Source organism: Perognathus longimembris, chromosome 15 (genome assembly GCF_023159225.1).
Source record: "Perognathus longimembris pacificus isolate PPM17 chromosome 15, ASM2315922v1, whole genome shotgun sequence".
Taxonomy (NCBI): domain Eukaryota; kingdom Metazoa; phylum Chordata; class Mammalia; order Rodentia; family Heteromyidae; genus Perognathus; species Perognathus longimembris.
This window is the reverse complement of record NC_063175.1, coordinates 13,464,623-13,486,474: the sequence shown is the minus strand read 5'-3', so window position 1 is coordinate 13,486,474 and position 21,852 is coordinate 13,464,623. Positions and strand designations below refer to the sequence as shown.

The window sequence follows — 21,852 nt, the reverse complement described above, 5'->3', positions numbered from 1 at the left end:
CTCATTAACTGCATATTATTTGGAATGTTACGTGACTTTAGGGCTCCTCCCTTCCTCCCTCCCTCCTTTCCTCCCTTTCTCCCTTCTCTCCTCCTCCTCCTCCCCCTCCCCCTCCCCCTCCCCCTCCCCTTCCTCCTCCTCCTCCTCCTTCTCCTCCTCCTCCTCCTCCTCCTCCTCCTCCTCCTCCTCCTCCTCCTCCTCCTCCTCCTCCTCCTCCTCTTTTTTTTTTAGACACCCTATACACCCTAGACACCCTATACACCCTAGACTCCCTATACAGCCCATTCTGGCTTCTTCAACCACTGAGCTCCAGTGATTGTCCTGCCTCAGCCTCTAGAGTAGCTGGGGCTCAAAGCAGGCAACAGGCTTCCTGATTTTCACTTTTTGAATCTGTTTTCCCTTTAAAAGAGCAGTTTTACCACTGCAGGCCGATGACATGGGAGAGTCTTTGTAAAGCCCTTGGTATAGCACTCGGCCTAGAGTGAGAGTTCAACAAATAGGATTTCGTGGTGGGGGTGGGGTGGAATTGGAGCTTGAACTCGGGACCTTGTGTTCTCACTTGGCTCTCCCTGTCTATCGCTGGCACTCTAGTACTGGAACCACATCCACCGTTTTGCTGGTTAACTAGAGATAAGAGTCTCCTGGACTTTTCTGCCTGGACTGCCTTTGAACTGCAATCCCCACGCTCAGCTTCTTCTTCTTTTTTTTTTTTTTTTTGACTTGAAGCAATGATGTTAAAGATGGTAGCTATAAATGCATATATGTATACTGTTAGAATATTACACAATAGCTACCATGTACTTAGATTAAAAGACAAGACAAAACTCAAGACAACCAAGAACTATTGAGCTAATGAATCTTTGAAGGATTAGCCTTTGTAAAAATCTGTGCCTCCTACTGAATTGTTAATTCCACATGTGTAATTATTTTTCTTAGTTGCATTAAGACATTTATACCTCATCCTGCTAATTTTGAGGATGCTATTATATATGTATGAATCAATATATAAAATATAACTCTGAATTTCTTTTAATATTCTGCCAAAATGTTGCAGCATACTGCTTCAAGATATGTCAAAATAGTTCAAAATGCACACCTTAGCAATTTCTCGTTTAACCTTTATCTTAATGTCACAGGGATACAACTTGTTAACTATAATTCATGAAATAATATTGAGAAACATACCTGCATGAGAGCAAAGTACAAAGGATGTTTGTTTAAGAAAATAAGGGCTGGGGATATGGCCTAGAGGCAAGAGGGCTTGCCTCGTATACATGAAGCCCTGGGTTCAATTCCCCAGCACCACAGATATAGAAAATGGCCAGAAGTGGCACTGTGGCTCAAGTAGCAGAGGGCTAGCCTTGCACTCTCAGCTTCTTGAGTAGCTAAGAATTACAAGCCTGTGCCACCAGTGCCTAGCCTTAAGAAACAGAGGGTTTTAAATGAAAAGAAAATCCTAAAACAACCAAACAACAATCTCTGTCTTAGATTGAAGAATGGCCAAAGACAGAAGGCTAGAGTTTCTTTAACTGTGAAGATGTTTAAAGGAAAAAGGGAGCAATTACATTTATTTATAAGACATACTCTGTGAAAGCACCTTAAAATTATTTTTAAGTCTGGCTTTAAAATGAATGTTACTTGAAGATGAAAAAAAATCACAATAATTTTTGACAAAGCCTTGTCTGATTTTTGAGGACAAGAAAACTATTTTAAATGCCTACAGCAAAAAGAAAAAATAAGAAAATAGTGCTGATAATATTTAATTATGCATTCAATTATTAATGAACTTTCATAAATAAAAAAAAAAGAAAAAATGGAAGGCGGTTCAGTACTGTAGGACTTTTAAGGCCCCCCGGCTAAGCCCAAAGTCCCCCTCGTATCCTTTGTGCCTTGGAGGGCTCATTGCTGAGCTCCAAGCCCTTCTCATTGAAGAGAAGAGGGGGGGAATTTCCTAAAATGGCGTTCCATGTAAACTGATGTTGACTTTTGCGATGACATGAAAAATAAAAAGAGAGTGACCCCACTAAGCTAAGCTAGAAACCCAAAGAATTCTCTCATCACAGAAAAATAGCTTCTGTTATTTCCTCTGTGTGTGTGTGTGTGTGTGTGTCTGTGTGTGTGTGTGCGCACACATGCACACTGTTCTTGGGCCTGAACTCAAAGCCTTGAACTCTTGCTTGACTTTAGTACTCAAGGCTGGCACTCTACCACTTGAGTTACACCCCCATTTCTGTCCTCTTGCTTCTTAATCAGAGATAAGACTCTCACAAACTTTTCTTCCATGAGTAGCTTTGAACCTTGATCCTCAGATCTCAGTCTCCTAAGTAGCTAGGATTACAGGTGTGAGCCACCATGACCAGCTTCTGTTGCTATTTCCATTGTTATTCTCTCTCTCTCTACACACACACACACACACACACACACACACACACACACACACGCCCCTGTATTCTATATATTCAACAAGACTCTTCTAGAAGACAATCCCTATCCTTAGTATCATAATGAGCCCCTGACAGGTAGCTGGAAGGAGCTAGAACATCTTCCCACCTCAACAACTCACCTGGGTCTTGGAATCTAAAGGCGCCTCCAAAGAGATTTTGGTCAGAACCCCACAGAACCCCTCTGTAGAACCGGAACTGTGAGGGGCCGCAGGGCTGACACGGGGCTGGGCATTGTGTGCTCAGGGTGGCTCTTGGGGCTGGGCATTGTGTGTTCAGCGTGGCTCACAGTCTCGCTGCACAGAGGAGAGGCCGGCGTGGCCCAGCCCTCCAGCCCAAGAGGACGCCTCAGCCCAGAGCCTCAGCCTGGCCCCCAGCCGAGATGACCAGCAAGGTGTTCACCATGCTCACGGCTCTGCCCTGCGTGGTGTACTTGGTGATGAGGATGAAATTTGGTGATGAAATGCTGAACTAAGTTTATTAACTTGCTTGGTTAAAACAAGAAGAAAACCATGGCTGGGGTCGCTGGAATCGGATGGAAATCCACTAAGGATGTCTGTAGACGGGGAAACTAAAAGTGCATAGTGGTTAGAGGCCAAAGATGGCTAGCAGCTCATTTTTATGTCTGGTAGGTGATATTTCTCTCTTTCTGTCTTTTCGGATCAGTATTGAGGCTTGAGCTCAGACTCTGGGCACTCTTCCTTAGCTTTCTTGCTTGAGGCTGGTGCTCTACCACTTGAGCCAAAGCTCCATTTCTGGCTTTTTGGTGATTAATTGGAGATAACTGTAACATGGAGGTCAGATCTGGCCAGCGCCATCACTGGCTGTTGAGGGGTGTCAGATTGACTCCATCTCAGATTAGTTAAAGAGAGCAGAAGCCGACTCCATCTTCGCTAAGATCTCCCCGCCCTATCCAGGGAAATTCCCTTGTGATGAGATTGTGTAAACTGCTTGACCACCTGAGGTGTGGAAGGTTCCAGGTTGAACCTGTGCCCTCCCGTGAGTAGGCGAATCCACCTGCATCATGTGAGCCCTGCCAAATCCGTGTGCCAGTTCTAACTAAAGTGATAGGTTGGTTCAGTTACTATGAGGCAGACTGTAACTCCATTGGCCACCTGCGTGTGACCTGGCGTGGTCTGTGAGAGTTGTAACCTCGTTGGCCACCTGCGTGTGGCAGGCTTCACCATGTGGTGTTTGCCTTTATATCCCGACCCCGAGCAGCTTGGGACGCATGGTCCCAGCTCTCGAGTCTGGGCCGTGACCCTGGCCGGTCAGTATACATTTTACTTCCCCAATAAATCCATCTTTTTACTTGAGACTGTCTCTGAGCGGTGGACTCTTGGAGGGATGGGGGACCCCGTCCTCGGGCCCCATTACATTGTGGTTCCCCTCCCTTGGGGGGACCCCATTACAATAGCAAGTCTCAGGGACTTTCCTGTCCAGGTGGCTTTGAACTGTGATGCTCGGACCTCCGTTTCCTGAAAAGCTAAGATTACAGGTATGAGTCACCAGTGCTTGGCTGATAGTTGATATTTCTGTTATTTGATAACCCTGTTGAGTGACCACACAATTTTACACACTGAAGAATGGTTTGTAACATCAAAGAAAAATGAAGATCATGTACCCATGATCGCTTTTCTACCCCCTGCCCAGGTCCCTCTTTTTAGACCTCACTAGCCATATATTTGTGACCCAGGTGTGGAAAAAGAAGCAGATAGTTTGTCTCTGCTCGTTCTTCCTCATCTCCCTTCCCCCAGGTACCTGTTACCCGCCCCTGGTGGCCCTCAACCCCAACTTCTGAGTGCAACTCCACAACAAGAATTGATTGTTAAAAGCTCATGTCTGTAATCCTAGCTACTCAGGAGGCCGAGATCTGAATATCAAAGTTCAAAGCAAGCCTAGGTAGGAAGAGCCATGAGACTCTTTATCTCCAATTAATCACCAAAAAGCCAGAAATGGAGCTGGGCTTCAAGTGACTAGCCTTGAGCAAAATAGCTCCGTGACCATCAAGGGCTCTTAGCGCTCACGCCTGCACTCCTAGCTCCTCAGGAGGCTGCAATCTGAGAATTGTGATTCAAAGCCAGCCCAGGTGGGAAAGTCCATGAGACTCTTATCTCCAATTAACTACCAAAAAATAAATAAATGAATCCAGGAATGGAGCTATGACTCAAGTGGTAGAGTCTAGCCTTAAGCAAAAAACAATCCAAATTTTTCTTGGTCCCCTGCATAGTTTTCCTTCAGCGTATGATAGATCACTACTGTGAGCTTTCAGGACATGATCCGTTGTAACATTGATCTGCCCAGAGCTCTGTGTCTTCAGCTAACACAATATGCTAGTTAACAATGGAAACAATGGAAGAACAGGTACTCACCTACATCTTGGGGTCCTGACAGCATGGGGTGACCCAGGTGACAGGCCTCAAAGCACGCATGCACAACCCTCTCGCCTTCAACCATATTTCGCTTTTCTTTTTTTCAGTACCTGCAGGTTGACTGTAACTGAATAACAGACCAAAACCAGAGCTTCAAAATCATGGTGTGCTCTATCTCAAGGGTCCTTTTTTAGTAAGAAATGTCATCGCAGAATCATAGAGGACTTCTGGTGTGATCTCCACCTTTGCCTTTTTTTGTGTGTCTTTTAAGAATATTCAAAAAAATCCTTGGTGTGACTCTTGAATTTTACTTTCCCTCTTTCTATTTCTACCTCTGGGTTTCCGTATACCACAGAAGAAAGTAAGAGCTGGCTCAGAATAAGGTATCCCAGACCACACCCAGGTGCCCATGGATTTTAGGCATGGTGTTTCTGGATTAAAAAACGTTTAAAGGTAACATGGTGCTGGCCCCTGTGCACGTGCTGGATCTTATTACATTCTGGTAATCCTACCGCTAACTTCATCTCACAAATGTGGGCTGCCCACCCATGACGGGTCTATTATTGTAACCAAATCCCATTCAGTGTGGCAGGCTGGCTTCAACTTGTCATTGTGGAGTGACAGAAGGGAGACTGTGATGCTCGATGTCCAATATTCCCTGGAGAGCCAGCTGGATCTGTTATTTAATGTAAGCTTGGAGATGCGGCCCCTCTCAGAGTGGTCGTGAGTTTCACGGCCAGCTGTTATAAGTGGTTTATTTTGAAAGTATTTTAAAAGTCAAGGGGCAAAAAGTCTTTGAAACAGAGCAAACCAGAATTTGGAGAGGTTTTCCTTTCTTTGATCAAAGCTGCCTTTTTAGTTTTAGCTTTGTTTTATCCAGTACTGAGATTTGAACTCAGGACCTCCTGTTTGCTAAGCAAGAGTTCTACCAGACCTGACTTGTTACCTGATCATCTTGTTGATGAAGATCTATAATCTTCATAGATTTGCTAATTTGTAGCATAAACCCTGTACCTTTGTTGTGTTCTGGAAACATTGAGAAAGACTGCCAATTGATTTGCTGAAAATAATTCTCATGATAAAATTCAAAACACACTGGTTTAAAGATATATGGATATATAGATATATGTATGGATATGTAGATAGAGATAAGATAGTGCCACTCAAATTTCTTTGTCCCTCCCTAAATTTTCTAGGTTAAGTTTGCAACCTAGAGATTCTGAGAAAGGCCAGAAAGTTTTAGGAAAGTCCTGTGTCCTTTATCTAAAGGCATTTCCTTGTCCCCAAGCCTAAAGGAAGAACATGACTATATCTTTTTAAAATTGAATAAAATGTCAAACACAAGGCACATTGATATACCATTATGGTCTTCAAAATGATCTTTTAAAATTATACTTTTGATTAGAGAAGTCTGTGTTCTCATTAGAGAACAAGCGAGGATGAATTCCTAAAATAAGGTAAATCTTATTAAGGCTTAAGGTAAATTCTATTTCCTTCTTAGAGCTTTTTATTCATTTATTAATTTTTTTAAAATGTAGGGTTTATCTGATATCCTGTCATCAAAGGAAAATAAGAAAATTAGTGAAGGAGTTGGGCACTGGTGCCTGTGCTGTAATCCTAGCTACACAGGAGGCTGAGATCTAGAAGACTACAGTTTTTGAAGCTATCCCAGGCAGAAAAGTCTGACACTTCACCTCCAATTAACTACCAAAAATCTGGGCTTCAGGTGTGGCTCAGGTGGTAGATTACCAGCTGTGAGCAGGAGACAGTGAAATTAAACCCTGAAGCTTAACTGGTTCCCTTGGCTCACACCTGTCCTAGCCTCTTGGGAGGTTTTGGTTCAAAGCCAGTCTGGGCAGAAAAGCCCATGAGACTCTTATCTCCAGATAACTACCAAAATGCTTGGAAGTGGAGCTGAGACTCAAGTGGTAGAGCATCTGCTTTGAGTAGAAAGGGCCAAGTAAGAGCACAAGGCTCTGACTCCAAGCTCCAGTACTAGCATGAAAAATAAATACGAATAAAGAGCTCTAAGGTCTGTATAAGGTTTAGGACAGTGTCGGGCATGTAACAGCTGATAAATGCTAGCTTAAAAAATATTAACGGGGGCTGGGGATATAGCCTAGTGGCAAGAGTGCCTGCCTCGGATACACGAGGATCTAGGTTCGATTCCCCAGCACCACATATACAGAAAACGGCCAGAAGCGGCGCTGTGGCTCAAGTGGCAAAGTGCTAGCCTTGAGCGGGAAGAAGCCAGGGACAGTGCTCAGGCCCTGAGTCCAAGGCCCAGGACTGGCCAAAAAAAAAAAAAAAAGAAAAAAAAGGAGAGAAAAAAAAAATATTAACGGGGGGGCTGGGAATATGGCCTAGTGGCAAGAGTGCTTGCCTCCTACACATGAAGCTCTCGGTTTGATTCCCCAGCACCACATATATGGAAAACGGCCAGAAGGGGCGCTGTGGCTCAGGTGGCAGAGTGCTAGCCTTGAGCAAAGAGAAGCAGGGACAGTGCTCAGGCCCTGAGTCCAAGGCCCAGGACTGGCCAAAAAAAAAAAAAATTAACGGGGCTGGGAATATGGCCTAGTGGTAGAGTGCTTGCCTCCCATACATGAAGCCCTGGGTTCGATTCCTCAGCACCACATATATAGAAAACGGCCAGAAGTGGTGCTGTGGCTCAAGTGGCAGAGTGCTAGCCTTGAGCAAAGAGAAGCAGGGACAGTGCTCAGGCCCTGAGTTCAAGCCCCAGGACTGACCAAAAAAAAAAAAATTAACTGGGCCAGGAGCCAGTCACACCTATAATCCTAGCTACTCAGGAGGCTGAGATCTGAGGAGTGCAGGTGAAAGCCAGCCTGGGCAGGCAAGCCTGTGAGACTCTTATCTCCAATCAACTACCAAAAAACCCTGAAGAGGACTCTCTGGCTCACGTGGTACAGCATTAGTCTTGAGCACAAAAGCTCAGGGACAGCACCCAGACCCCTGAGTTCAAGCTTCAGAACTAGCAGGAAAAAAATTACTGGGTTTGCATTTACCTAGCAGGCCAGAAGCTCTGGATTCAATTCCCAGAAAATAAAAATTACATAATACAGCTGTATTTCAAATCTTTGCCTTTTTAGTCGCTTTGTATCAATGTAAAAAATGATTAGAAATGCAAACTTATTATAAATTATTTCCTGATAGGAAAACATTAATACTTCCCTAATCCCTTTCCTCCTTTAATTAGGCAGGCAATGTGTCCATATCGTAACATGGTTTGAGGAAGGGACCTGTCACACAAGTGTCTGAGAACCCAGTTTCCATGCTTATGAACTGGATCAGGACTGGCTCCTTTCCTTTGAAAAAGAAAAAAACTCTTTAAGAAGTAGTCAACTAGATTCCCCTGAAATTGGACTATGCAGTAAACATTACTTAAGTTGATGTTGAAATTCCAACCTTTATTGGACAGAACTGGTGGCCATATTAAAATACCGGAAATGACAACCACGGAAAAAGTAGATAAACACTCAGCCTTTTAAGATAAGGTTGTTGATGTTTAACAAGCATTAATTGAGACAACTCCTGGATGAGGTATTTCTTTACCTTCTCTAGCAATATTATCTCAGAGACAGAAATTCAGTATGAAGCTAAATCATTTTGCACAGGAAATAACTACCTGCTCAAAAGATAACAGCACTTTGCATCTAAGTAATACTTTGAACAAACACCCAGTCACATTTAAAATGCTAATGAAATGCTGAGATACCTGGAAAGTGTGTCCCTCTAATTCCATGGAGCTGAGAAAGGAAACCATTTAGCTAAAATTACATAGCTGGTCACTTGCCATGAGTGTTTAGTCCCCTAAAATCAAGTATCTGATGGGAAATGACAAAGCATTTATCCTGGAGACCTACCATGTGCTAGGCATTTTGTATCTTATTTTTTTGGGGGTGGGGTACAGGTTCTGGGGTGTAAACTCAGGCCTGGGCGCTGTCCCTGAGCTGCTTTTGCTCAAGACTAGCACTCTACCACTTGAGCCATGGCTCCACTCCTAGCTCTTTTTGAGTAGTTTATTGGAGGTATGAGTCTCATGGACTTTCCTGCCTGGGCTGGCTTTGAACCATGATCCTCAGATCTCAGCCTCCTGAGTAGCTAGGACGACAGGCGTGAGGCATGGCGCATGGCAGAAATGCCCTTCTTTAAGAAGGGAGCTAGGGCCTTCACTCCACAGTGTGTGCTACATTTGCACCCTCCACGAAGGCTCAGAGGGGTCCAGTGACTCTCGTGAGGAGAGGAAGGAGAGGCCCAAGAAAGCGGGGTCCCCAGGACAGGCAGCAACAATGACATGCTATCTGTGGCATCTCTTCGGTGGTGGCCCTTGCTTTGCAGCATGAAGCACCCCAACTTCTGAAGACCAGGGGGTTAAAAAACAAAGCTAGGGAGCCGAGCTGGGTTAGACTGGCCTGCTGCTGGCACTCCCATGATGCTTCATAGATGATGACAAAGTCCAGCTGCTGGGTGCCAGTGGCTCACACCTGTAATCCTCGGTTCTCAAGAGGCTGAGATCTGAGGATCCTACTTCCAAACCAGCCCAGGCAGGAAAGCCTGTGAGATTCTTATTTCCAACAAAAAGCTGAAAATGGGGGTATGGTTAAAGTGGTAGAGTGCCAGGCTTAAGCAAAAAAGAAAAAACCTGAAACAAACAACAACAAAAACCTAAGGGAGAGCTCGAGGCCCTGAGTTCAAACTCCAGTATCAGCATAATAGACAAAATAATAATATAATAATAATAACTCACCTAACACAAAACCTGTTTTCTCTGAAAGGCACGCCAACAGCCCTTCCTTTGACGTTTCGGGTGAGCGTGGGCTGGTGAGGGACGAGGTCCAGTCCCGCTGTCTGTGTTCACGCTAACAGGAATCTCTATGTGCACTCCATGCGCACTTCCTCCAGCCCCAGCTCTCCCCTCTCCTGCTAACATTCTGTCATCAGCCTGCCCTTAGAGGAGCCTCTCCCATTTCCCTCTGTCTACCCGGTTATTTCTTTCTTATCCCTTAGCACATCACTTCTTCCAGAACCTTCCTTCACCTCCGACACAGGGCAGAGTCTGGACACCTCCGGGGATCTCTGTAGATGTCCAGCCCACGCTGAGGCTGTGCCTAGCTATTTTAAGCTTCTCTCCATAGCTGGGATAACAGGTATGTGCCATAGGACCCAGCCTCTTCTGCAGAGATGGAGTCCCAACTTTTTTTGCCTGGACTGGCCTAGAACCGAGATCCCCCTGATCGTAGCATCCTGCATAGCTGGAATGACGGACCTGTGCCACTGTGCCCAGTTATTGGTTGAGAAGAAGAAATGTCATAAACTTTTCTACCTCTGCTGGCCTAGATCTATGTGAGCCTCCCAATCTGTGTCTTCTGAGTAGCTAGGACAAAAGGCCTGAGCAAATACATGTGACTTCTGCATAGGTTAAAGTTTCAGAGGACGAAAACAGCTTTAAAGTCTGTGATGGGGGATGAGCAGTCATCCAGGCTGTGAGCCGAGACAGTGTGTAGAATAGGTGCTCACATAGTATCGCCACATATTTTTGCTTTTTTGTACTAGTACTAGAGCTTGAACTCCAGGCCTTGTGTTCTCACAACACTTTTTCACTCAAAGCTGGCATACTACGACTTGAACCATGCCTCTACTTCTGGCTTCTTAATGGTTAATTGGAAATAAGAATCTCACAAACTTGGCTGCCCAGCTAACTTTAAACTGAGATTTTCAGATCTCAACTTCCTGGGTAGTTCAGTTTCCAGGTATGAACCAGCCATGCCTGGCTACCAAAATATTCAAAGATCTACCTTTTGCCAAGTGCTGGTGGTTCATGCCAGTAATCCTAGCTCAGGAGGCTGAGATCTGAGGATTATAGTTCAAAGCCAGGCTGGCAGGAAAGTCTGTGATTCTTTTCACCAATTAACCACCAGAAAACTGGAAGTGGCACTGTGGCTCAAGTGGCAGAGTGCCAGCCTTGAGCTGAAGAGCTCCGGGACAGTGCCAGGTCCCATAACCACCACCACCAACAACAACAACAACAAAAAAAATAAATAAAAGGAAAGATCTGCCTTTCCGCACAGTCCCTCTAGCATGCTGGCATCTTGAATCAGTGTCCACAGTGGGTGGAGTCCAAAACCTAAACTCCAAATCTACAGAGCTACCAAACTCTACTGAGCTCTTATCTAAAGTAGGGTATGGGGCTGGGAATGTGGCTTAGCAGTACAGTACTTGCCTAGCATGCATGAAGCCCTGGGTTTGATTCCTCAGCACCACATAAACAAAAAAAAGCTGAAAGTGGCGCTGTAGCTCAAGTGGTAGAGTGCTCACCTTGAGCAAAAAGAAGCCAGGGACAGTGCTCAGGCCCTGAGTTCAAGCCCCAGGACTGGCAAAGAAAAAAAAGTGTAGTATTGCACATAAGCTACATATAACTTCCTGTATACTTAAAATCATGTCTGGGTTACTTATACCATCTAATGTAATACAATACCATGTGTTTGTTATATTGTATTGCTTAGGGAATTAGGATGGTACAGGCATAATCCTTTCCCCTGATACTCATGCATTTGAATGAACCTGAAGATATAGAGCCTACAGATAAAAAGGCCAGCATCAGCAGGGAGCCGGTGGCTCACGCCTGTCATCCTAGATAATCAGGAGACTGAAATCTGGGGATTACAGTTTGAAGCCAGCCTGGGCAGGAAACTCTGTGAGATTCATCTCCAATAAACTACTCAAATAGCTGGAAGTGGCACTGTGGCTCAAGTGGTAGAGTGCTCGCCTTGAACAAAAGCAGCTCAGGGACAGCGCCCACTCAGGTCCAGAGTTCAAGCCCCAGGACCAGCAAAATAAATAAATAAATAAATAAAAAGAAAATTGGCCATCACTGTAGGATAACATCTGGTTTCTTGGTAGACACCTCTAAAAAAGTTAGTTCGTTCTTTTTGTGAGACCAGGGTTCTACTGTGGTCATACTGATTGAAAAGGCAATCATTTGGGAAGCATCACTGAAGACTCTGAGGTGGAGTCTAGCCACTAAGGTAGAAAGAATTCCTCAGGATTATAATTTAGGTTCATATTCCCATCCAAAGGAACCTCTGGGCACATCTGCAATCCCATAATTAAGACTGATAATAGCATCGTAAAACCCAAGCCTTAGCTTCAGAGGAGAATGTCTGGGCAAGCAGGCTGTCCTAAAAGCAGCCCGACTCTTAGACGCTAGCTGCACGGGGTAGTCACAAGTGTCATGCTTCTTGGCCACCAAGCCGCCCTACTAAGTGATCTGAGCAATGGGTAATGTAGGCAAGAAATTGCACTGCATGACTTAGCTGGCGAGTGGAATTAAGAGCACATGAGTGAGTTAAGAGCGCTTGGCCACCTGCTGCCTGGCCTGGAAGCCTCCAGATTTACCTTGCTGTTTTGTTTTGCAATATTTTAATGCTAGTGAGGCTGAAGTCCCTACCCATTTCACGGCAACCATTGGAACTTCCACTGTCCGGTGCTGGTCTTTCTCTGAGAGAGAAGCCCCACCCACTCCCATGGGTGGTCTCATTATTCACTAGCTCTTTAAGTTCTAAATATTTAGCATTAAACCCTTTGTCAGTTGTGTATGTCTCCACTGATCCTTTTCCTTTGAGAGGTTAGAAGCTTACCTCTGAAACAGATTGGCTCTGAGATGTACTAACTAAGTGGATGGAGTCTAGGTGTTAGAAGCTGGGCTAGTCAGCTTCCCATGGCTGTAACAATATACCTGAGATCATCCACTTAAAGGGAGAAAGGTTTGTTTTGGCCCACAGTTTTATTAGATTTCAGCCCAGCGCCTCATGACACTGTAAGCCTATCAAGGCATAATACGTCATGATAGCAGTACATGGCGGGGGGGGGGGGGGGGCTTCTACCTCATGCCTACCAGAGGAAGTGAAACAGCCAAGGATCAGTGTTCTAATATCCTCTTAAAGGGACCTAACTTTCACTAGGCTCCACGGGATTCCCCTCCCCCTCCTCTCCCCTACCCCCTCCCTTTCCCTTCATCTCTTTTTTGACTGCAAGGCTGGCACTGTACTGCTGAGCTGTTAAGTTTTAGCTGTTAAGTTTAGCTGTTAAGTCTTTCCTCCGTTCTGAGCTATTTCCTTGACCTCCCTCCAGCGAGCTAGGGTCAAATCTAAGGGGCTAGATGGAGATTCCCAAGATAGAACGTTACCCATAGCTCTGATCAGATGTTTAGTTCAGAAGGCTAATAAAATAAAAAAAAACACAACACACAAGCCTGGGAATAAGAAAAGTTAGTTGGAGATCTCCTAAGTTGGCCCACAAGCCTTCTCCTCCTGTTAAGCAGCAGGAGGAGACCTAAGTTGGCCCAACCTCCCGCAAGGGTGCAGGAGGAGTAGACCCTAGACCCGAGTGGACTCAGAGTCTGGGGCTCAGGTAAGAGTGGAGAGTCCCCTAGATTGGCCCACAAGCCTCCTCCTGCAAGAAGCAGCAGGAGCAGATCTCAGTTGGCCCAACCTCCCGCAAGGGTGCAGGAGGAGTGGACCCGAGTGGACTCAAGTAGTGGTGGAGAATCTGGGGCGTCCCCCAGTCTCCCACGGGATTGCCGAGTAAGCGCGTCTGCTTCGACAACCCCTTAAAGAACCCCTTTAAGAAATAAGCAAAAGAAAAACAGACAAACAGACAAATTACAGGACAAGATAAACAAATCAACAGCGCTGTTTCCTTACCTTAGGAGTCTGGGGTCTCGGGGGTCTCTGGGGCGATCCCGGACGAGCCCCCAAATGTTGTGCCAGGTCGCGAGACAACCACCAAGAAGGCCACCGAGACTCAGACGTTCCGAAATGCAAAAGCAAGGCAAGGCTTTATTTAAGCGAGCTGCAACTCGGCCCTCGTCCTACCCACCAACACAGCGGAGGTTAGGAGGGAGCCCCGAGCTACGATTACACAGGGCTTATAAAGGCAAAAAACAAAGTTACAACAATCAGGTGTTCAAGCAAGCAAGATTAGGACACAGGTACAAATCTGATTGGCTCAGGGTTTGAGGCATTCTAGGGGTGGTCAGAGTTAAGCATTCCCAGCAGTTAGAGTTCGACCGACTGGGCCCTAATGGGCTTGTCCTGGGTTTGCTCACAGGGCCTGCTTATCTCTGGTTCATGTGGTAAAATGGGGTTCATGTGGTAAAGTGGGGTTCACGTGGTAAAGTGGGACCTGACTTCAAAGTCTGGCACTTCAAGAACAGGGTCTTGCACTCCCCTCCCCCCCCAGCCAGGTGTGTGCCTAAGCTGCTATTCCCCTACTTTTAAGTCTTTGTGGTCACTGGAATTGTGATCCCAGCCCCCATGCCCAAGGAATCTTTTTCCCTGGTTGGCCGGACATCTCAATTTTTCTGCCTTGGTTTCCCCTGTAACTTGGGATGACAGGTGTGAACCAGGAGTTTGTTTTCACGGGAGAACATCACTTCAGTTCTGCATTTTACACTAAGTCTTCTTTCAACTATGTCTCCTACTGTTAAACCTGTTTGTGGAAGCCTTTTGCCATTTTGTTTTGGTGTTGTGCGGCTTGAACTCTGGGCCTGGGTGCTGTCCCTAAGCTCTTCAGCTCAAGGCTAGCCCTCTACCACTTGAGCCACAGGGACCCTTCTGGTTTTCTGGTGGTTAAGTAGAGATAAGAGTCCCATGGACTTTCCTGCCCAGGCTGGCTTTGAACCTCCATGCTCAACTTTCAGCCTCCTGAGTAACTAGGATGACAGGCCTGAGCCACAGGCACCCAGCATGAAGTCTTTATCTTGGTGCTTTATTGTCAGGGCCTCTGAGGACCCCTTTTCCCCTACCTCCCGGGGAAAATGCCTGAACCCCAAAAACTATGAAAGAGCACTCGGCCTTGTCTTCCGCCAGCAGAAGGCAAAAGCGTACTCTCATGGATTACACTAAGTTGAGGAAAGGTTGCCGAAGCCTCCCCCCTCCCCCCCCGGGGTCCCCTCACGTGTCAGGATCGGCGGCAGGAAGAGAGACATCAGGGAGACACCTTGATGTTTGAATGGGTCTCAGCCGCCCAGAGGGCGGGGAGAAGGATTTATTACGAAGACAAAGGCAGAAGGGGAAGGACTTGGGGTGACTGACTGATTGGCTGACTGGGATGCCCATCAGGTGATGTCATGAAACTTCCTCTGTGGGCAGTGACTACAGCCCCCCAAGAGCTGGGTCTCTGTAGAAGTCCCTGCCATGATGGCATGCACTTGTGTTCGCCCCAGAAGGGCGGGGGCTTCTCTTCCTGTTACAGACGGAAGGGGAGGGGACAAGCTAAAGCCAACTGTGGTCTCTTAAAGGCACAGCTGTCCCCAACACTTTATTACATTAGTTTTTCCTCTTTCTCTCTTGTTGCTTTGGAGCCAGGCTCCACCATGTAGCCCAACCTGGTCTCCAATTCATGTTGCTCCTGCCTCCTGAAGATGGAGCCGCCACAACTGGATCTTGCGTTCTATTCTGAAACCTGCTTGGTCTTTTTTTTTTTTTTTTCTTTCAGTCTTTTGTTCTTACATCTGCAATCTTTCATTTCTTTAAATATATTGTAACAAAGATTTTATAAGTGGACATGATTCATTTAAGAGAGTTTGGCCGTCTGATTTTGCTTTTTTCTCAGCTGATTCTTCTTTGCACAAATGGTGATTTGACTGTGAGTTCACATATTTGGGAACTTCTGTGTAAATCTTTCATTCTGGTCAGGTTGGGCTTCTATAGAAGTGATTTGATTTTACCTCTGTTAGTTGGGGACACCACCAACCCAGTATCAGGTGACCTTATTTGCTCCTGTATTTTAGATCACCTGTGAAGAGCAGATTATAGCCATTAGTTTATAAACCATTCTCAGAGAACACATTTTCCTATCCATCATATGTTAAAGGTGACTCCATGCTTTCTTATTATGCACACTTCTGGGAGGAGATCTATGTAATCCTACTTACTCAGAAGACTGAGATCTGAAAAGCGAGGTTCAAAGCCAGCCCAGGCAGGAAAGTCCATGAGATTCTTATCTCCAATTAGCCACCAAAACCCCAGAAGTGCAGCTGTGACTCAAGTGGTAGAGCACCAGTTTTAAGTAAAAAAGCTACCAAACCCTAAGTTCAAACACTAGTTCTGGCACAGAAGAAAAGCTTGTGTTTGTTGGACTTCGCCTTCGCCTTCTCCTTTGCCAGAATGCTCACGGCTGGGAACTTCCCTACTTTCTATATGAGGGCCTTCTTCTCTGGCCTTGATGCTCAATCTAAAGTAGGTCTCACTTTCACACCACCTTTCTTTTATCTCTTTGCTAATACTGATAACTTATTTTTACCAAGCCCCTACAAAGAAGGGCTGTGTTTTTTGTGTTTTGCTCACAAGTGTATTCTCAGTCCCTAGAACAATTCCTGACACACAGAAACGCCATAAACACAAGCTGAAACGAATGAATAAGCTGGAAAGAAGTATGAAAAGAAAACAGTTATGTAAAAAGCTTGGAGGAAGTCCCAAGGCAGAGCAACTGCCAGGAAGGAGATCCTGAGAAAACCGGAGGTTTGGGTACTCTCAGGGCTAGAAGGACCCCCTGTGTCTTCTGAGGCAAGGGAGCGATGATCAAGGGGTGGGCATGAGCTTGGGGCTAGTGCTTTTATCACTTGACTTTCCTGCCCAGGCTGGCTTTGAACTGTGATCTTCAGATCTCTCAGCCTCTTGAGTAGTTATGATTTCAGGTGTAAGCCATTGGCACCTGGCTTAGATTGTCAAGTGGGACGACATTCAAGGTTTTCAAGTAGGAAGAATGATGACCTGATTTATGTCTGTAGAAAATGGATTTAAGCCAGGTACTAGTGGCTCACACCTGCAAATTTCTAGCTAGAAATTCAGGAGACTGGTCTCTATTGAGGATCCTGGTTCAAAAACAATTGGAACAGACAAACTCGAGACACTCTTAACTGGCAAAAAGCCGTGGAGGTGTATGTAGCCCAAGTGGTAGAACACAACCTTGGGTTGGCCCTGAGTTCAAGTTCAGTCCCAGCACACCCACACAAATTTTAAAAGATTACTTGATTAGGAGGATGGAAGCAATATCAGAGGTAGAAAGTGGCATCTGTAAGAGAAGAAATTCAGTAAGGGAATAATGATCCCATTTGGCTATGTCAGACATGAGATACTCTAATTCCCTTGCGGCTTGTAAGGAATGGTAGCCCCTGCCTCTGAACCACCGCAGCCAGCGAGCTCGGTTATGGATGGAGTGTGGCATTACGGACGGCGGGGACGAGCAGGCACCGTGCAGACGTCCGGGAGTCGGTGCGTGTCCGGAGGTGCGGCACCCACGGCGTCGACCTGGCCTTTGGAAGCATCACCGCACACACACCCCGCGGGAAGCAGGGCCGTGACCGGTGGTTCACGGGAAGGGACGAGGGCCGCTGGGGCCGCTTTCGCGGGTCCGGGCCGATCGCCGCCCGGGCAGCACAGAGGCCCGTCGCCCGCCGCCCGGGTGTCCGCCCCTGGGCGGGAGGCGGCGCGGGGCGGGGCCCCGCCCTCCCAGGGAGGCACAGACCTCACCTGAACCCCGGGACGGGGACGGGGACCGCGGCGTCCGCGGGAGGGGGAGAAGCGAGAGGACCGAAGTCCAGCCGTCCGTCCAGCAGTGGGTAAACGAGCTTTGGACTTGGCGGTCGAGGAAGGCGGGGCGGACGCTCACCCAGCCCCTCCCCCCACGAGCGCCCCCGGCGGCCGGAGCCGCGCCGAGCGCCCCCGCCGGCTTCCCCACTCCGGAGCGGCCCCCGCGGCCTCCGTCCCGCCCCGCCCCGCCTCCATCCCGCCCCTCGCCACGCCCCCTCCATCGCCAAGCCCCGCCCCTCCCCTCCCGCCATTGGCTCGTCCGAAAGACGCGGGGCGTTACCCGTTTGAATGGGGAGCGCCGGGAGCGAGCAGGGCGCACGCGCAGAACGGCGCGGGCCGGCGCCGCCGAGAGACCCCCGCGGTGACCGAGGGACGCTCCGGGGAGGCGAGGGGCGGGGGGTCCGGCGCTCTGGCCCACGTGACCAGCCGGGGGCGGGCGCCGGGGGCGCGCCTGGGCCTCCCGCGGTGCCCCTGCCTGGCGCGGCGCCGGCCGCGAGCGCGCTCGCCCGGCGGTGGAGGCGCGGGGACCCCCAGTCTGCGGCCGGAGGCGGCGGCTCCCGGAGCTCCGCCGCGCACCCCGCGCTCGCCGGCCGGCCGGAGGTGAGCGGGGCGGCGGCCCCGGGGCTGGGGCTGGGGGCGGGACCCCTCGGGGCGGGCGGGGAGGGTGCGGACCCTCGGGGCGGGAGTTCGGGGACGGGCCCCGCGTCCCGAGAAGCTCCGCACCTGCCGCTCCTCGGCGTCGCGGGTCGAGTGAAAGGGCGTTGAGCGGGCTTCCGCGGGGCGCGCGGGGGGCGGCCGGGGGGCGCGCGGGGGCGCGGGGGGCGCGCGGGGGCGCGGGGGGCGCGCGGGGGCGGCCGGAGCGCGGTCCGGGCCGAGCGCCGGCCACGCCGCCCCTTCCCCAGCCGCTCCCCGCTCGGGGGCCGCCGCCTGGAGCGCGTCGTGGCGCTCGGCCCCCGCCCCCTCCCCCCCTCCCCGTCCTCGGCGCAGCCGTCGTGGCGCTCCGGCCCCGGTCCTCGGCGGAGCCGTCGTGGCGCTCGGCCCCCCGCTCCCCCCCCCCCCCCCCCGCTCCCCGTCGTCGGCGGAGCCGTCGGGCCGGGGCTCGGGACCGCGCTCACTCTCACCGAAGGACGAGCGCTCGTTCCAACGCCCTCCCCTCCCCCGACGCCGGGGATGAATCGGGGCCTGGTGGGTCTGAGCTCCCGGGCGGGGGGGGGGGGGGGGGGAGGGCCGGGGCTGCGGCTCCGGGTGTCCCCCCCCCTCGCCCCCCCGCCGGGCCGGGAGCCTCGTGGCTTCGCCCCTCAGCCGCCTGAGCCGCTCGGATCCAGGGCGCGGGCCTCGCCCCCGGCCGGCGTGGCTTCTCCCACGCAGACACTTCCACTGTGCACTTCACAAGAAAACTCCGCAGCCCTCTGGAGTCCCGAAGCCCTGAACCGGGCGCTTCACCTAAAGTAACCGCGCACCGAGCCGCAGGCGTCCACGGGGTGCCCCCCGGAGTGCGGGCCCAGCGCGGAGCTAGGCGCTCCGGACCTCAGAACCGCCCATCTGCCCACACCAGCCCCAAGGTCTCAGGTCTTCAGGTTATGTTGTTAGGAAGTCATCCTGGGTCCGATCCTAGCGCCTGTGCGGACCGCTTCTGTTTGTCCTTGCCTCAGGATCACGTTGCGGGACATTCTTCTACTTTAAGGCGCCTATCAGGGCTGTTTTGTTGTGAACTTTTGAGGAAATATTTCCATGCTTGCCATCATTGCCATCGGAGTCACACATTTTCACTATCCTTTTAATCATCTTTCCAAAAGCATTTATAAATTAAGAATAAAACTTTTTATGAGTTTCTTGCATAAATATGAACGTGCTCCATTTACCGTGGAAAAAGAAATACGTTGAAGTCAGGTTTTCCTATTACTATAGAATCCCTTGGTCAACACACAGGGTCTTGCCTGTAGCAGGCAAGTACGATTCCTTACCATTGACCTACACTCTTAACAGAATGCTTTTCTGCTTCCTACATGGTTCCTATTTTCTTCCCAGGCAAGAAATTAGAAAAGTTTGACATCCATTCTGTATTTGGTGTTCTGTGATAAGAAAAGGCTTCCTGTTCAATAGTTGTTTTCCAGTATCTTTCTCTCCTGTCTCCTCTTGCTGCCCTATATGATGCGATGAGTTTATCTTCCTAGTACACATCCAGCTTTGGATTCTTCATTGAAAAACAAAGCTGCTTATTGCATTAATGCAATGTCAAATATGTGCTCCAACTACTGCAAACAGTTTGGTATTGTTCTACCTTCTCACACATCTTTCACTCCTCCTGACTGGGTACTTATCCTGGGACAGCACATTCTCATCTCCTCACTCCAGCTTGAGCCAGTTCTTGTAAACAGAATGCCTTTCTTCCATTTGCCTAATAATATCTGCTATCCCGTCAAGATGTGATACAGCTTTCCTTGCTTCTATCTTTTTAGATTCTTTTGTTGTTGTTGTTGGTCGTGGGGCTTGAATTGTGGGCCTGGGCACTGTCCATGAGCTCATGGCTAGCACTCTACCACTTGAGCCACAGCACCACTTCGAAAGTCTTATGCAGTTTCCTGCCCATGCTGGCTTTGAACCGCAATCCTTATATCTCAGCTTCCTGAGTAGCTAGGATTACCGGCATGAGCCACCAGCACCTGGTTCTTTTTAAATGATTACCATCTCATCATTTTATTATTATTTTGTGCTGACACTGGGGCTTGAACTCACGGCATAGATGCTATCCTTTAGCTTTTTCCACTCAAGGCTGATATCTACCCTTTGAGCCACGCCTTCACTTACAGCTTTTTGCTAGTTAATTGGAGATAGTCTCACAGACTTTTCTGCTCAGGCTGCCTTCAAGCTGTTGCTAGGATTAATGGCATGAACCACCCAGCTCTCATAACATTATTGAACTGCATAGAAACACTTATTTTCCCATAGAAGTGTTATTACAACTTTAGACTCACATTTGATATATTTTCCTATGAAAAATTCTGAACTAATACTCTATGGACTTTTTTTTTTCATTTATAGTCTTTCAAATTTGGGATTTATTTCCGCCTGAAAGTGTGTTTGAAACTGATTTTGGAGGTTTAAAGCCTTGTGATGTCTGGGCCACTCCCAACTATTGGAGAGGCAGAAATTGGGAGGATCACAGTTCTTGAGGCCAGCCTGACAGTTATTAGTAAGATTCCATCTCAACCAAAAAGCCATGATTATCCATGATTGTAATCCAACTACATAGGAGGCATAGATAGAAGGATTGAGGTCTAAAGCCTGGATATTGGGAGACCCTGCCTAAACAATAACCAAAGTGGAGGGGAAGGAGGAGGTGTGGGTCATTAACACACCTATATAGCGAGCTAGCAGCCCTGAGTTCTAACTCCAGCAATACGCACACAAAGGACAATAATCGGTTTTCATACTGGACGGACTTTTATCCAGCGTGGATCCATTCTTAAGTAAAACCTGTTATCTAGAACCAGAGAACAGCAGTTCTGTGACAGCTCATCTGATGACAGAAGGGCCGGCAGGCAGGTAGTATATACAGCACGGAGATGTTGGACCAAAGATGAGATTTCATCATAGTCCTCAGGGTGGTGAACAATTAAAATCCGAATTATGTCTGGAATTTCCCATTTAATATGTTTGGACTGAAGGTGACTCTAAGTAAACTGGGGAACATAAAATTGTAGATAAGAGGAAACTACGGCAGTAATACATGATGGATCATGTTCTGAGGTAGTTTGGTAATCATTTTTTCTCAAAGTTATATAATCCTCTTTTTTCTACTCCAGAAATATGTTTAGTAAGACTTTTGAATTTCTTTGAGCTATTAATTTTTATCATTTTGTCCAATAGATTGTATAGACTCTAAGCAGAAATATTTTAAATACAACTTTATTTTTTAATCATTTATTTATTTTTGTGTAGGTCCTGGGGCTTGAAATCAGGCCTGGGCCCTATCCCTGAGCTTTTGAGCTCAACCTAGTGCTTGGTGTGTGTGTGTGTGTGTGTGTGTGTGTGTGTGTGTATGTACTTACATATGTATATATGTGATATATATTCATATGTGTGTATATATATCACATATGTAAATAAATATATTGATATATCAAGCACTTATATATATCAAACTATATATCAGGTACTAATGTATATAAATATAAATAAATATATATATTTAGCTTAGCTTGAACCATCAGGATTTTCAGACTACAGGCAGACATTTTCTTTGTAACCTGAATAATTATTTGGAAAGCACTAAATGTTTAATTATAGTCCATTAAAAATTAGAATAGGGGCTGGGAATGTGGCCTAGTGGTAGAGTGCTTGCTTGTTGTTTTTTTTTGCCAGTCCTGGGCCTGGGACTCAGGGCCTGAGCACTGTCCCTGGCTTCTTTTTGCTCAAGGCTAGCAC

General features: G+C 47.8%; 1 protein-coding gene and 1 non-coding gene across 4 annotated transcripts in view; one reads left to right on the top strand and one right to left on the bottom strand.

Annotated features, from left to right (window-relative positions):
* Positions 1–8,021: 8,021 nt before the first annotated feature.
* Positions 8,022–8,125, bottom strand: LOC125364305. The gene has a single exon (XR_007213468.1). It is a non-coding gene; the product is annotated as a small nucleolar RNA U13 (small nucleolar RNA).
* Positions 8,126–17,841: 9,716 nt separating this feature from the next.
* Positions 17,842–21,852, top strand: part of Gpsm2 (G protein signaling modulator 2) — a 37,044-nt gene continuing 33,033 nt past the window's right edge. The window contains exon 1 of one of the 3 annotated variants that reach the window (XM_048363154.1): positions 17,842–18,024. The gene's annotated coding sequence lies outside the window, so the exon portion shown is untranslated. The remainder of the gene's footprint in view (positions 18,025–21,852) is intronic. The other 2 variants (XM_048363155.1, XM_048363156.1) reach the window with 2 other exon arrangements.